Genomic DNA, 14,760 nt, shown 5'->3' on the forward strand with positions numbered 1-14,760 from the left:
CCTAATAAAATAACAAAGCCCCCCAAAATAAAAAAATGCCCTACCCTATTCTAAAATACAAATAGAAAAGCTCTTTTACCTTACCAGCCCTTAAAAGGGCCTTTTGCGGGGCATGCCCCAAAGAATTCTGCTCTTTTGCCTGTAAAAAAAAAAACATACAATACCCCCCCAACATTACAACCCACCACCCACATACCCCTAATCTAACCCAAACCCCCCTTAAATAAACCTAACACTAAGCCCCTGAAGATCTCCCTACCTTATCTTCACCACGCCCGGTATCACCGATCCGTCCAGAGGAGGCTCCGAAGTCTTCATCCAAGCCCAAGCGGGGGCTGAAGAGATCCATCATCGGGCTGAAGAGGTCCATCATCGGGCTGAAGAGGTCCATCATCGGGCTGAAGAGGTCCATCATCAGGCTGAAGAGGTCCATCATCGGGCTGAAGAGGTCCATCATCGGGCTGAAGAGATCCATCATCCGGCTGAAGAGATCCATCATCCGGCTGAAGAGGTCCATCATCTGGCTGAAGAGGTCCATCATCTGGCTGAAGAGATCCATCATCCGGCTGAAGTCTTCTATCAAGCGGCATCTTCAATCTTCTTTCTTCCGGATCCATCTTCATCCCGCCGACGCGGAACATCCATCCTGGCCGACGACTTCCCGACGAATGACGGTTCCTTTAAATGACGTCATCCAAGATGGCGTCCCTCGAATTCCGATTGGCTGATAGGATTCTATCAGCCAATCAGAATTAAGGTAGGAAAATTCTGATTGGCTGATGGAATCAGCCAATCAGATTGAGTTTGCATTCTATTGGCTGTTCCGATCAGAATTTTCCTACCTTAATTCCGATTGGCTGATAGAATCCTATCAGCCAATCGGAATTCGAGGGACGCCATCTTGGAAGATGTCATTTAAAGGAACCGTCATTCTTCAGGAAGTCGTCGGCCAGGATGGATGTTCCGCATCGACGGGATGAAGATGGATCCGGAAGAAAGAAGATTGAAAATGCCGCTTGATAGAAGACTTCAGCCCGATGATGGACCTCTTCAGCCGGATGATGGATCTCTTCAGCCCAATGATGGATCTCTTCAGCCCGATGATGGATCTCTTCAGCCCCCGCTTGGGCTTGGATGAAGACTTCGGAGCCTCCTCTGGACGGATCGGTGATACCCGGCGTGGTGAAGATAAGGTAGGGAGATCTTCAGGGGCTTAGTGTTAGATTTATTAAAGGGGGGTTTGGGTTAGATTAGGGGTATGTGGGTGGTGGGTTGTAATGTTGGGGGGGTATTGTATGTTTTTTTTTACAGGAAAAAGAGCAGAATTCCTTGGGGCATGCCCCGCAAAAGGCCATTTTAAAGGCTGGTAAGGTAAAAGAGCTTTTCTATTTGTATTTTAGAATAGGGTAGGGTATTTTTTTATTTTGGGGGGCTTTGTTATTTTATTAGGGGGCTTAGAGTAGGTGTAATTAGTTTAAAATTGTTTATATTTTTATAATGTTTGTAAATTATTTTTAGTTTATTTAATTGTATTTAATTGTAGGTATTTGTATGTAATTAATTTATTCATAGTGTAGTGTTAGGTTTAATTGTAACTTAGGTTAGGATTTATTTTACAGGTAATTTTGTAATTATTTTAATTAGGTAGCTATTAAATAGTTATTAACTATTTGATAGCTATTGTACCTGGTTAAAATAAATACAAAGTTGCCTGTAAAATAAATATTAATCCTAAAATAGCTACAATATAATTATAATTTATATTGTAGCTATATTAGGGTTTATTTTACAGGTAAGTATTTAGCTTTAAATAGGAATAATTTATTTAATAAGAGTTAATTTATTTCGTTAGATAAAAATTATATTTAACTTAGAGGGGTGTTAGTGTTAGGGTTAGACTTAGCTTTAGGGGTTAATAAATTTAATAGAGTAGCAGTGAGGTCCGGTCGGCAGATTAGGGGTTAATAATTGTAGGTAGGCGGCAGTGACATTGGGGGCAGCAGATTAGGGGTTAATAAATATAATATAGGGGTCGGCGGTGTTAGGAGCAGAAGATTAGGGGTACATAGGAATAACGTAGGTTGCGGCGGTGTGTGGTTGGCAGATTAGGGGTTAAAAAAATGTAATAGAGTGGTGGCGATGTGGGGGGACCTCGGTTTAGGGGTACATAGGTAGTTTATGGGTGTTAGTGTACTTTAGAGCACAGTAGTTAAGAGCTTTATGAACCGGTGTTAGCCCAGAAAGCTCTTAATCCCTGGCTTTTTGCTGCGGCTAGAGTCTTGTCGTTAGATTTCTAACGCTCACTTCAGCCACGACTCTAAATACCAGCGTTAGAAAGATCCCTTTGAAAAGATAGGATACGCAATTGGCATAAGGGGATCTGCGGTATGGAAAAGTTGCGGCTGCAAAGTGAGCGTTAGACCCTTTCCTGACTGACTCTAAATACCAGCGGGCGGCCAAAACCAGCGTTAGGAGCCCCTAACGCTGGTTTTGACGGCTAACGCAGAACTCTAAATCTAGCGGAAAGTTATGAAATTGGAATAGCTAAAGATAGAGCAAAGGGATATTAGACTACTCTTTTCTTAAGAAAAAAAGTACTATTTCATGTGTTAATGTAAACTAGATGTTTAAACAAAATAGAGTCAAATTCATGGATAATCAGTACATTTGTACCCTATTAGGGCTATTCTCCTGTAGCTATCAATCGTATCTACCAATTAATAATCATAAGACTCATATAAACCTGCAGGAAGTATCATTATAGAATAAAATGCATCACTGGCTCCTAATTTAAAGGGACATCCATGGTCACTAGAGGAATAAGTTAATGTTCTCCATTATAAGTAGGAAGCTATATATGGAAGCAACTGAAAATAGTGTCTATTCCAATTCATTAGATAAACCATTCAACGTATCGTGCAAGGCTTTTAAAATTGTCTAGCACTCCAGTACAATTTAGAAACATTAGAAAACTCAGTTATCCAGTAGCCTTTCACTATGTTAACCTTACCAAAACATTGCACAGAAACAAGACACCCGCAGAATTTTAATCCACCAGAAAATATTTTTATTTGGCAGATTTTCTCATGATTTTTAAGAGTTTTCGAATTCCACTGCCTTGACCCATTAGAAACACCATTTGACCTCTTCCCCAATGCTTTTGTGCATATTCATTTCAGATATTAATAAACATGAATAAAGCTAAAAAATAAACTTAAAGCTACACCTTTAACGTATGAAACTGGTATACAATTAAAATAGATCATCAGTGTACTAACTTATGACTAAATGTTTTCACATTTAAAGCATGTTAATTATAAAATTATTCAAAGATAGATTAAAATGTTACTTGTACACATATCATGAATTGATAATAAGTGATGGTAAACTTTACATGTTTTTAAAGGAGGTCCTGAAACTAAACAATATCTTAGATGGACTTAAAATGATCACTTCTAATGAAGATAAGCTTTAAGTTATTTTAAATGTAGTCATGCCATTCTAATAACCAGCGCTCCGGCTGCCCACTTCAAAATGAAAGGTTTTGTCTGTTCTACAACAGTCACTTATTTTTTTTGTAGCTAGTGCACTGGTCGGAGAACAGTCACAAAAAATGAGTTTTGAAGTGGGAGGCCGAAACATGGGATATTAATGGCGCGGCTAGATTAAAAGTAAGTTACAACACATCTTTATTAGAAGTGATCAATTAAAGACCATATAAATTATTGCTTAGATTCCGCACCTGAATTTAACCCCTTCATGCCCAATGATGGAATTATTTTGTCATGGAACAACTGAGTAAACTAAAGCTGTTTCCTTAAAGGGACACTGAACCCAATTTTTTTCTTTTATGATTCAGATAGAGCATGTCATTTTAAGCAACTTTCTAATTTACTCCTATTATCAATTTTTCTTTGTTCTCTTGCTATCTTTATTTGAAAAAGAAGGCATCTAAGCTAAGGAGTCAGCAAATTTTTGGTTCAGTACCATGGACAGCACTTGTTTATTGGTGCTGTCCAATCAGCAAGGACAACCCAGGTTGTTCACCAAAAATGAAGTTACAGGATTCACAACCAATCGCCTATCTTCACTATCTATTTTGCCTTCTTTAATCCTCATTCCCCAAGATTTACTTGGAGTGTATGCCAAATGGTCTGTGGTGGCCCCCCAGACAGAGGCAAAACAGATATTAAAATAGTCATCGGAAGTAACATGAGATTGGAGTTTTTGACGAATTGGAGTTCTCGACAGAACACGGGGATCTAAACTTACATTTTTTTTTTTATTTAAATAATTTTTATTGAGGTAATATAGAAAGCAGTACAAAATAAACACTTACATAGGCCCTCAACCCGTAAGGGCAAATAGAAGTAGTACACAGTACCGCATATAAATCAAACATTATCACAATAATATAAAACATAGTTACCAACATGTAGTTAAATAGCTAAAGTCAGAGAAAATACTAGTATTGAAATACTACCTATGTGATATTAGAGCCAAAGAAGTTAACCTCAAATTTTCAATGTATCATATAGGGCCACTTTTGAGCCCTTAGGTCTATAAATGTCCCAATATATTTAAAGCTTTTAAGTATATAACATATGGGGCCATATTGGAGCCCTGGCATATAGCACCCTCCTTAAACTAAAGAGACCACTCACGGGCCTCTAACCACTAGAAAAAGCATGTAAAAAAAACAGGAGAGTAAGACTAACATTATACATTATAGGAGTAGAAATTTTACTAGCCGCTACATTGTGACACCCACAAGTGAAGTAACAAGGAAATTAAATGGAATCTGTGTTCCTAAGTTTAATTATTAAACAAATACTAACGGAAAACCCTTAGGGGGGAAAACGGAGCCAGCCAGCTAATAGTAGAAAACTAGTCAAATAGGACTATGAGAGCAAGGAGTTCACAACTAACTCATGTAGCATAGCTAATAAATAACCGGGTATAAGCAGTTAGGGACTATCCTTGATATTTTATAGTTATATATACACATACTATCCACTTTGAGAGATCTGTACATGTACTAAGGGAAGAGGGATATGGGAAACATAGGAAATCACATGGAATAAGCACTATCAGTAGCAAACAATATGAGGTTCGCAGCTCATACCTCTACCTGTATTTCCAATTTAAACAATAATAACATATAGGGACACTATTAGACTCTTGAACTATATTTGCACATATATATGGATAAATATGGGAGCACTATAGAATCAAGTGAAAAGAGAAATAGTAAACTAGGGAACTTATGGACTTCTCGTTCTCTCTGCCCCAATTTGCAGTAGCACCTAAAATACAAGAGGGTAACCTAAAAATATCAATACAGACGCTAGGGCCATATGGAATTAAGAGTACCAATAACAGGAGGAGATATAGAATAAAATGTCCACCTGGTGTAAAGTCCTATCACTAAGGGGGTAATATGGAAGGCTCTAAATAATAGAATACTCGGACTAAATAAAATGAAGGGTCCTATAAGGACTGCTAAGCTTATGCTAGGAATGCAACATAGGTGGGTGACTCTAGCTTTGTATACTTTCTACACAGATCAAATGTGCATAAAATTCTCAGTGACTTATCTGGTAGCCATAACCTATCATCTGTTTATTACGAACAAAACAGGTTAGGAATGTAGTGTAAAGCCATGAACCTGGGGAACAAACCTCTTAAATCTCAGTGGATAGGATAACTTACATAACATTGAATCAGGGAACTAGAAATACACATAGAACACACATATACATATATAGTATAGCTAAATGTTATTGCAATCATGCCTCCCCGGCCGCTTGCAGCATGTCGCAATGATCAAGGAAAATAGCAGTGTTAAAGGATTTCTCAAATAAAGTACAGTACAGTGTGAATAATCATTGATAGAGTAGAACTAATTTCCATCTATCCTAAAAAAAAAACTTAATAGCTCTTCTGAGACAAAATCTAGATGTGTAACATAGCTATCCCTACTGAATCATTATAAACATTTTGATTATAGTACAGATACATACAGTGAGTAGCAATATAATTAGCATAAGCATACCAATAAAGTCCCACAAAATGTTCACTTGATGTCACGCTCAGCTGCTGGGAAGCTCTGCAGTCCTCTCTGTGTGCTTGATTGACAGGTGTCTGAGCCACCCCTTCCTGATGATGTCACAACCAGGCTTTTTATTTCGGGCTTCCTGTTTCTCTAGTGCCCGTTTGTTTGTTTAACTTTGTGGCTTCTGTGGTGAATTCGCTGTGGAATCTCTCTAACTGCTGCTTTTCTGTTGCCAATCTCTTCAAGGACTTACTATGCTGGATTAACCTTCAACCTCCTGATTACCTGTCTCCAAACAATGCAAGTACTGTTTGTTTTGTGAAACTTTCAAACTGCCTGATTACTTGTTGCATACTCTGCAAAGACTGTCTGCACAGTGTTAAACCTCAAACTACCTGATTACATGTTGTTAACTCTGCAAGTTCTGACTACACAGTGTTAACCCTCAAACTGCCTGATTACCTGTTGAATACTCTGCAAAGACTATCTACACAGTGTTAACCCTCAAACTGCCTGTTTACCTATTGCATACTCTGCAAAGACTGTCTACACAGTGTTAACCCTCAAACTGCCTGATTACTTGTTGCATACTCTGCAAAGACTGTCTGCACAGTGTTAACCCTCAAACTGCCTGATTACCTATTGCATACTCTGCAAAGACTGCCTACACAGGGTTTACCCTTAAACTGCCTGATAACAAATTACCTACTCCTGCATTATTAACTGTTTCCTGTTTTACCCTTCTTCTGTCTGAGTATAAGTGGACTATCCCTGCTCTCCTGATTCTGTGGAAGACTTTTCCTGAAACCAGTTCCTTATTCAGAAGTCTATCTGGCTGATATCTTGAATTACTTTGGGCACAGGCTAACCCTGCTCCATATCGTGAGTAAATTGTTTTTTGGAGGTTGTCGTGGGGTCACGTCCTGGATTAAACTCAGAGTGCAAGGGTGTTGTTTAAGTTCGCCCTAGCATTTGGGTCTTCTTCTGGACATTTCCTAACCTGACAGTACAAACGGGCCATAATATGGACCCTGATGAGTTATCCAGGGCTGTGGCTCTACAAGGGCAACTTCTAGGAAATCATTCTGCTCATTTGCAATCTTTGGATTCCAAGCTTGACCAGATTACTGCTCTGCTACATAACCTCTCCGCTCCTTCTCAAGCTACGGCGACTCCTGCTGCCACTGCTACTAGCACCAATGCTGTCTTTAATCCACCTCAACCTGTTGGACAGAATATACCACGAATCCCACTTCCAGATAAATATGACGGTAATCCTGAAGAATGCCGTGGATTCCTTAATCAGTGTCGTTTACACTTCAGAAACAATCCTCAAGTTTTTTCCAATTCTACTTCCAAAATCACCTTTATTATTTCCCTCATGAAGGGTAAGGCTCTAGCCTGGGTGTCCACTCTTTTAGAGAAGAATGATCCGTTACTATAGGATGTGGAATTATTTGTGTCCAATTTTTCTTCTGTTTTTGACAAGCCTGGGAGGTCTGCAGCTGCTGAGGCAGGATTGTTGGATCTGAGACAGGGAACCCTTTCGGTAGCTCAATATGCTATTGAATTCAGGACTTTAGCCGCAGAAACTGATTGGAACCATGGAGCCTTACGGGCAGCCTTTCGCAAAGGACTTTGCGAACGCCTTAAGGATGAACTTGTATTTCGGGAACTCCCTGATTCATTGGAGGGTCTTATCAATTTATGTATTACTCTTGACGCCCGGCATTCTGAACGTCTTCAGGAGAGAGATAGGAATCAGAGATCCTTTGTTAAATCTTCTTTTCGTCCTCCTATTCAAACCTCAAGTCTTTCTAATAATAATTCCCAATCTCCTGAGTCTGTGGAACCCATGGAAGTAGGAGCTATTAAATTGTGAGAAGCTGAACGCCATAGAAGGCGTACTCTTGGGTTATGTCTGTATTGTGGTACCAAAGGACATTTACTGAAGGACTGTCCTATCCGGCCAGTAAAAGCCAAGGCTTAACTTTTGATAGAGGGACAGAGTTAAGCCAGAATCCGATGTCTTCCCTCAATTCTAAACTTTTTGTTCCTGTAACTATTTCTTTTGGAAACACCAAGTTTCGAGCTCAAGCTCTTATCGATTCTGGAGCTGCTGGAGTATTCATTGATTCAAACTTTGCTGACTCTCTCAGGATTCCTCTTCAAGCCAAGAAACAGTTAGTTAAGGTAACTACTGTCAGTGGACAGCCTCTAGGTTCTGGTATCATACAACATTCTACCATTCCTCTTCTTTTGACTGTGGGTATACTTCATTCTGAAATTATTCGTTTTGATGTCATCTCTTCTCCCCACATACCATTGATTCTGGGGTTACCTTGGTTGCAGCTTCATGATCCAGTTTTCTCATGGTCTAAAGGAGAACTTATTTCCTGGAGAACTACCTGTTTCAAACATTGCCTGCAAAATCCCTCTAAACCATCTTGTCCTGTCGTAGCTATGGTGGAAGTTCCTGAATCATTGCCTAATTACTATCATGCCTTTTGTGATGTGTTTTCTAAAAAAGAGGCTGAGACGTTACCTCCACACCGGATATTTGACTGTCCTATTGAATTGTATTCAGGGGCTCCTCTACCTAAGGGAAGGACCTATCCCCTCTCTCATCAAGAAAATGTCTCTCTCAATGAATACATAAAGGACAACTTAGCCAGAGGATTTATTCGTCCTTCCTCTTCACCTGTGGGTGCAGGTTTTTTCTTCATTGGGAAAAAAGATGGAGGTCTTCGTCCCTGTATTGATTATCGAGCCTTGAATCAGATTACTGTCAAAAACAGCTATCCTCTGCCGCTCATTTCTGAGTTATTCGATCGTCTTCAAGGTGCTTCTATTTTTTCCAAGTTAGATCTCCGTGGGGCCTACAATCTGGTAAGAATCCGTAAAGGAGACGAATGGAAGATGGCATTTAACACTAGATTTGGTCACTACGAGTATCTAGTAATGCCATTCGGATTGTGCAATGCACCAGCAGTATTTCAGCACTTTGTTAACGAAATCTTCAGAGATTATCTAAATCAATTTGTTATCATTTACCTCAATGACATTCTGATCTATTCGAAAACATTACAGGAACATGTCATCATGTAAGACTGGTACTTCAGAGGTTACGAGACAATTCCCTGTTCGCTAAATTGGAGAAATGCTCTTTTCATCAGAGTTCCATCCCCTTTTTGGGGTATATCATTTCTGAATCAGGTTTTGAGATGGATCCTGCTAAACTGTCGGCTATCAAGGACTGGCCCAGACCAACTACTCTCAAATCCCTGCAGAGGTTTCTTGGCTTTGCCAATTACTATAAAAAGTTTATAAAGAACTTTGCTTACATCACGTCTCCACTCACTTCTCTTACTAAGAAAGGGCAAAATTGTAAGAACTGGTCCTCTTCGGCAGTACAGGCTTTTGAAACGCTAAAATCAGCATTTTCTTCTGCACCTCTTCTCAGTCATCCAATTCCTGATCTCCAGTTTATTTTGGAGGTTGACGCTTCCTCTATAGCAGCTGGAGCTGTTCTCTCCCAACGTGATCCAACTACCAGCAAGACACATCCTGTGGCGTTCTTTTTGAAAAAATTCAATTCTGCCGAGTTAAATTATGATGTGGGCAATAAGGAGCTTTTGGCTATAAAATTAGCTTTGGATGAATGGAGGCATTGGTTAGAGGGTACCAGTCAACCTTTTTTCATTCTGACAGATCACAAGAATCTTTTATACCTCCAAACAGCTACACGTCTCAATCCTCGTCAGGCTCGGTGGGCCTTGTTCTTCTCCAGGTTTAATTTTGTACTTTCCTATGTTCCTGGTTCAAAAAATTCCAAGGCAGATGCTTTATCTAGGCAGTTCCAATCTTCTGAACCTTCTCCATTGGATTCAGAACCTATACTACAGCCAGTCAAAGTTTTGGCTCAAGTATCCTCTTTTCCAGTACAGGCTTTACATGCTGCTCAAGTCCGGGTACCATCTTCTTGCAAACTACCTTCTGGTATCCTGTATGTACCCAAAGGATTACGTCTTAAGCTTCTACGTTGGGCTCATGACAACATTTCAGCAGGTCATCCTGGAATAACCAATACATTGTGGAAACTGAAGCAGCATGTTTGGTGGTCCACTATGAGGAGGGATGTTAAGGATTATATTGCTGCTTGTAGTTCTTGTGCTTCGAACAAACAATCTTCTCATCGACCGTTTGGTCTATTACACCCTCTTCCTATTCCTCATTACCCTTGGTCTCACTTATCCATGGACTTTGTTACAGATCTTCCTGTTTCTACTGGAAATACGACCATTTGGGTAGTGGTGGATCGGTTCTCCAAGTCTGCTCACTTCATACCTCTTCCAGGCTTGCCTTCAGCTCAAAGACTTTCTGAACTCTTTGTTCTACATATATCTCGTTTACATGGTTTTCCCACTGATATAGTCTCAGATCGTGGAGTCCAATTTGTTTCCAAATTTTGGAGGTCTTTTTGTAAGCACTTCGGAATCAACATATCTCTTTCTACTGCACACCATCCTCAATCCAACGGACAGACTGAGCGTGTAAATCAAGCCTTGGAATCTTTTCTTAGACATTATGTAGACCATCACCACTCCAACTGGTCTCAGTTATTGCCTTTGGCGGAATTAGCTCACAACTCACGCTATAACGCAGCATTACAGACCTCTCCCTTTAAGGCAGCTTATGGATTTGAACCTAGAACCATTCCTATGATTACCAGTTCTACTGAAGTCCCTGGAGCAGATCGTATAGTGAAAAATCTCAGTAATCACTGGAAACTCATTCGTCAAAATCTACTCTCTTCTTCCATAAGACATAAGAAATATGCTGATCGCAGAAGATGCAAGGCTCCTTTACTTCGTACTGGAGACAGAGTATTTTTATCCACCAGATTCATACGTCTAAAACAACCTTGTACCAAGTTGGGTCCTAAGTACATTGGACCTTTTCGAATTGTTTCCAGAGTTTGTTCTTCTGCATACCGCCTGGCCTTACCCAAGACTCTCAAGATCCATCCAGTGTTTCATGTCTCCCTACTCAAGCCAGTCATCTACAATCGGTACTCTATCAAGAGTAAACCACCTCCTCCACTTTCCGTAGAGGGAACTTCTGAGTTTGAAGTCAGCCAGATTCTCGATTCCAAGCTACGGGGCAATCGGCTGTACTACCTGGTCCATTGGAAGGGCTATCCTATCTCTGAACGATCTTGGGAACCGGCCTCTCATGTTCATGCTCCAGCTCTTGTCAAGTCTTTTCACAAGAAATACCCTGCCAGGCCCGGTCGGGTCCCCCGGAGGGGTCCTTGAGGAGGGGGCACTGTCACGCTCAGCTGCTGGGAAGCTCTGCAGTCCTCTCTGTGTGCTTGATTGACAGGTGTCTGAGCCACCCCTTCCTGATGATGTCACAACCAGGCTTTTTATTTCGGGCTTCCTGTTTCTCCAGTGCCCGTTTGTTTGTTTAACTTTGTGGCTTCTGTGGTGAATTTGCTGTGGAATCTCTCTAACTGCTGCTTTTCTGTTGCCAATCTCTTCAAGGACTTACTATGCTGGATTAACCTTCAACCTCCTGATTACCTGTCTCCAAACAATGCAAGTACTGTTTGTTTTGTGAAACTTTCAAACTGCCTGATTACTTGTTGCATACTGTGCAAAGACTGTCTGCACAGTGTTAAACCTCAAACTACCTGATTACATGTTGTTAACTCTGCAAGTTCTGACTACACAGTGTTAACCCTCAAACTGCCTGATTACCTGTTGAATACTCTGCAAAGACTATCTACACAGTGTTAACCCTCAAACTGCCTGTTTACCTATTGCATACTCTGCAAAGACTGTCTACACAGTGTTAACCCTCAAACTGCCTGATTACTTGTTGCATACTCTGCAAAGACTGTCTGCACAGTGTTAACCCTCAAACTACCTGATTACATGTTGTTAACTCTGCAAGTTCTGACTACACCGTGTTAACCCTCAAACTGCCTGATTACCTGTTGCATACTCTGCAAAGACTATCTACACAGTGTTAACCCTCAAACTGCCTGATTACCTATTGCATACTCTGCAAAGACTGTCTACACAGGGTTTACCCTCAAACTGCCTGATAACAAATTACCTACTCCTGCATTATTAACTGTTTCCTGTTTTACCCTTCTTCTGTCTGAGTATAAGTGGACTATCCCTGCTCTCCTGATTCTGTGGAAGACTTTTCCTGAAACCAGTTCCTTATTCAGAAGTCTATCTGGCTGATATCTTGAATTACTTTGGGCACAGGCTAACCCTGCTACATATCGTGAGTAAATTGTTTTTTGGAGGTTGTCGTGGGGTCACGTCCTGGATTAAACTCAGAGTGCAAGGGTGTTGTTTAAGTTCGCCCTAGCATTTGGGTCTTCTTCTGGACATTTCCTAACCTGACACTTGAATCTACAAAACTGTATATATTAGCAATAACAGGTAAATAATATTGGATTCCTAGCATGCCAAACCTTTAATTAAAGCCTACATATACTATAGATTTGTTACGAGATGGGCTACAAAATATCCAAAAATGATAGAACAGGTCCGGGGTCAGATTTAAAAAATCAAAAACTTTATTGTAACAATTTAAAATCCAAACATGGGGACAGAACACAGAAAGTCCAAAACACCTAGAACTGTGGCTTACGCGTTTCGGCCGTAGCCTTACTCATAGCCAATATCACATTGCTAATCAATTCAGTTTAAAAAAGGCCCCCCTGGGCTGTGATTGGTTCAAAAACAATAGGCGTGTTTGAACTTTGATTAGTTTCCTGTGAAACTTAACAAGTGTCAACTACAAGTCAAACCAGCATAATAAAGCAATGATTATAAGGCATTTCACAGACAAATATATATAAAAGAATAGAACTGCAAACACTGTATATCGGCTTTCTCTAATGTAAAACCTAACCTTTAGAGTTATCCTAATGTATCATATTGCAGTGTTTATAAATTGAAACTGACCTGTTACTAATAAAAGTTATACCAGTCTCAAATATGTAATACTCTATGTATATATAAATGACTATCCTAAAGCTGTAAGTGAAAAAATGTCAATAAGTGTACAGCAAACCCAATCTATAAATCTATGGATTAAATGTTGTTAGGTGTATCAAAATACATATGTCAATGAGTGTGACTTAATGCCTAAGGATGGAACAAATACATAAATCAGAATGAAATTTTAATTTAATTTTAATATACTCCTTTGAATCCAAAAGAGCTAAGGGATATCTGTCTGAATTATTCCCAATAATTAATTAGATCATATTGGGAATTTAAGCCTTTGGGGTATCTGGTTTCCAGCTGGAAAATCCAGAACATTTCTCGTTTTTCTAACAGTTTTTCTTTGTCACCCCCCCCTCTGGGGGGTAATCACTTGTTCAATGGCCTTCCATCTTAGTGAAGCAATACTATTGCGATGTTTTGTGACAAAGTGCTGCACAATTGGAGTGGTTGCTTTACCCACTTTGATGGTACTAAAATGTTCCCGCATACGGGATCTTACGTCTCTAGTCGTAAGTCCTATATATTGGACCTGACATTGTGTACACTCCAACATATAAATGACATTGCTAGATGAACAGTTAAGACATCTTTCAATGTCATATGTTTTGCCTGTGACTGTAGAGGAAAAGGTAGTTGTTATATCCATATAATCACATGGTTTACACCTGGTGTGTCCACATCTAAACATGCCCCTATGTTGTAGCCATGAACTAGTTGGTTGTTTAGTAGGTTTTAGTTTGGAAGGGGAGAGTATGTTGCCAAGTGTACAGGCCCTTCTATATGAGCATCTCAGACCATTATCAACAGTGTCAATTAATTTATCATCCGCCCTTAACATGCCATAATGTTTCCGAACTATACCACAAATTTGTTGGTATTGAGCACTAAATGTGGTAACAAATGTGACTCCCTTATGTTCGGATGAGGCGATATCACCACTTTTAGGGGTGAGCAAAGATCTTCTATCTAGGTGTTTAACCTCATTTATAGCCTTGGTTATGTCTGAATTTTTGTAGCCCCTCTCTTTGAGGCGACTCACTAGATCTTCCGACTGTTTTTCATATGTTTGTGGATCAGAACAGTTTCGTTTAAGTCTAATCAGCTGTCCCTTTGCTATCGCATAAGGGACATGCTTAGGATGGCAGCTCCGGCCATGTAACAAAGTATTGCCCGAGATCGGTTTCCTGTAACTACTAGTTACAATCCTGCCATCAGACATGCCCCTCATCGTGATATCAAGGAAGTTTATTTCATAGGGTTCTATCTCAAAAGTGAACCCAAGATTGAGATCATTATCATTGATCCAAGTCATAAACTCAGTGATGCTGCACCTGTCCCCCTTCCAAATAAATAGAAGGTCATCAATGAAACGCTTATAAAAAGCAATTTCATTGATGTATGGGTTGATTTGTGTATAGACGTGGGACAGCTCCCACCAACCTAAGTATAGGTTGGCGTATGAAGGTGCAAATTTGGCACCCATAGCTGTCCCACGTCTCTGCAAGAAAAACTCACCCTCAAATTCGAAATAATTGTGGGTCAACAAAAATAGAGTGACCCTCAATATAAAATCCTGATATGGTATGGAAAAATTGGTTTGTTCTGCCAAAAAATATCTCAAAGCTTGTATCCCCTTATCATGTGGGATCATGGAATATAACGATGTTACAT

At 39.9% G+C, this 14,760-nt stretch overlaps 1 protein-coding gene across 1 annotated transcript in view; it reads right to left on the reverse strand.

Annotated features, from left to right (window-relative positions):
* The window catches only part of NELL2 (neural EGFL like 2), a 556,616-nt gene that overhangs the window by 211,124 nt on the left and 330,732 nt on the right, over positions 1–14,760 (reverse strand). The gene's annotated exons all lie outside the window — the stretch shown is intronic.

This window comes from Bombina bombina, chromosome 6, assembly GCF_027579735.1.
Source record: "Bombina bombina isolate aBomBom1 chromosome 6, aBomBom1.pri, whole genome shotgun sequence".
NCBI classification, from domain to species: domain Eukaryota; kingdom Metazoa; phylum Chordata; class Amphibia; order Anura; family Bombinatoridae; genus Bombina; species Bombina bombina.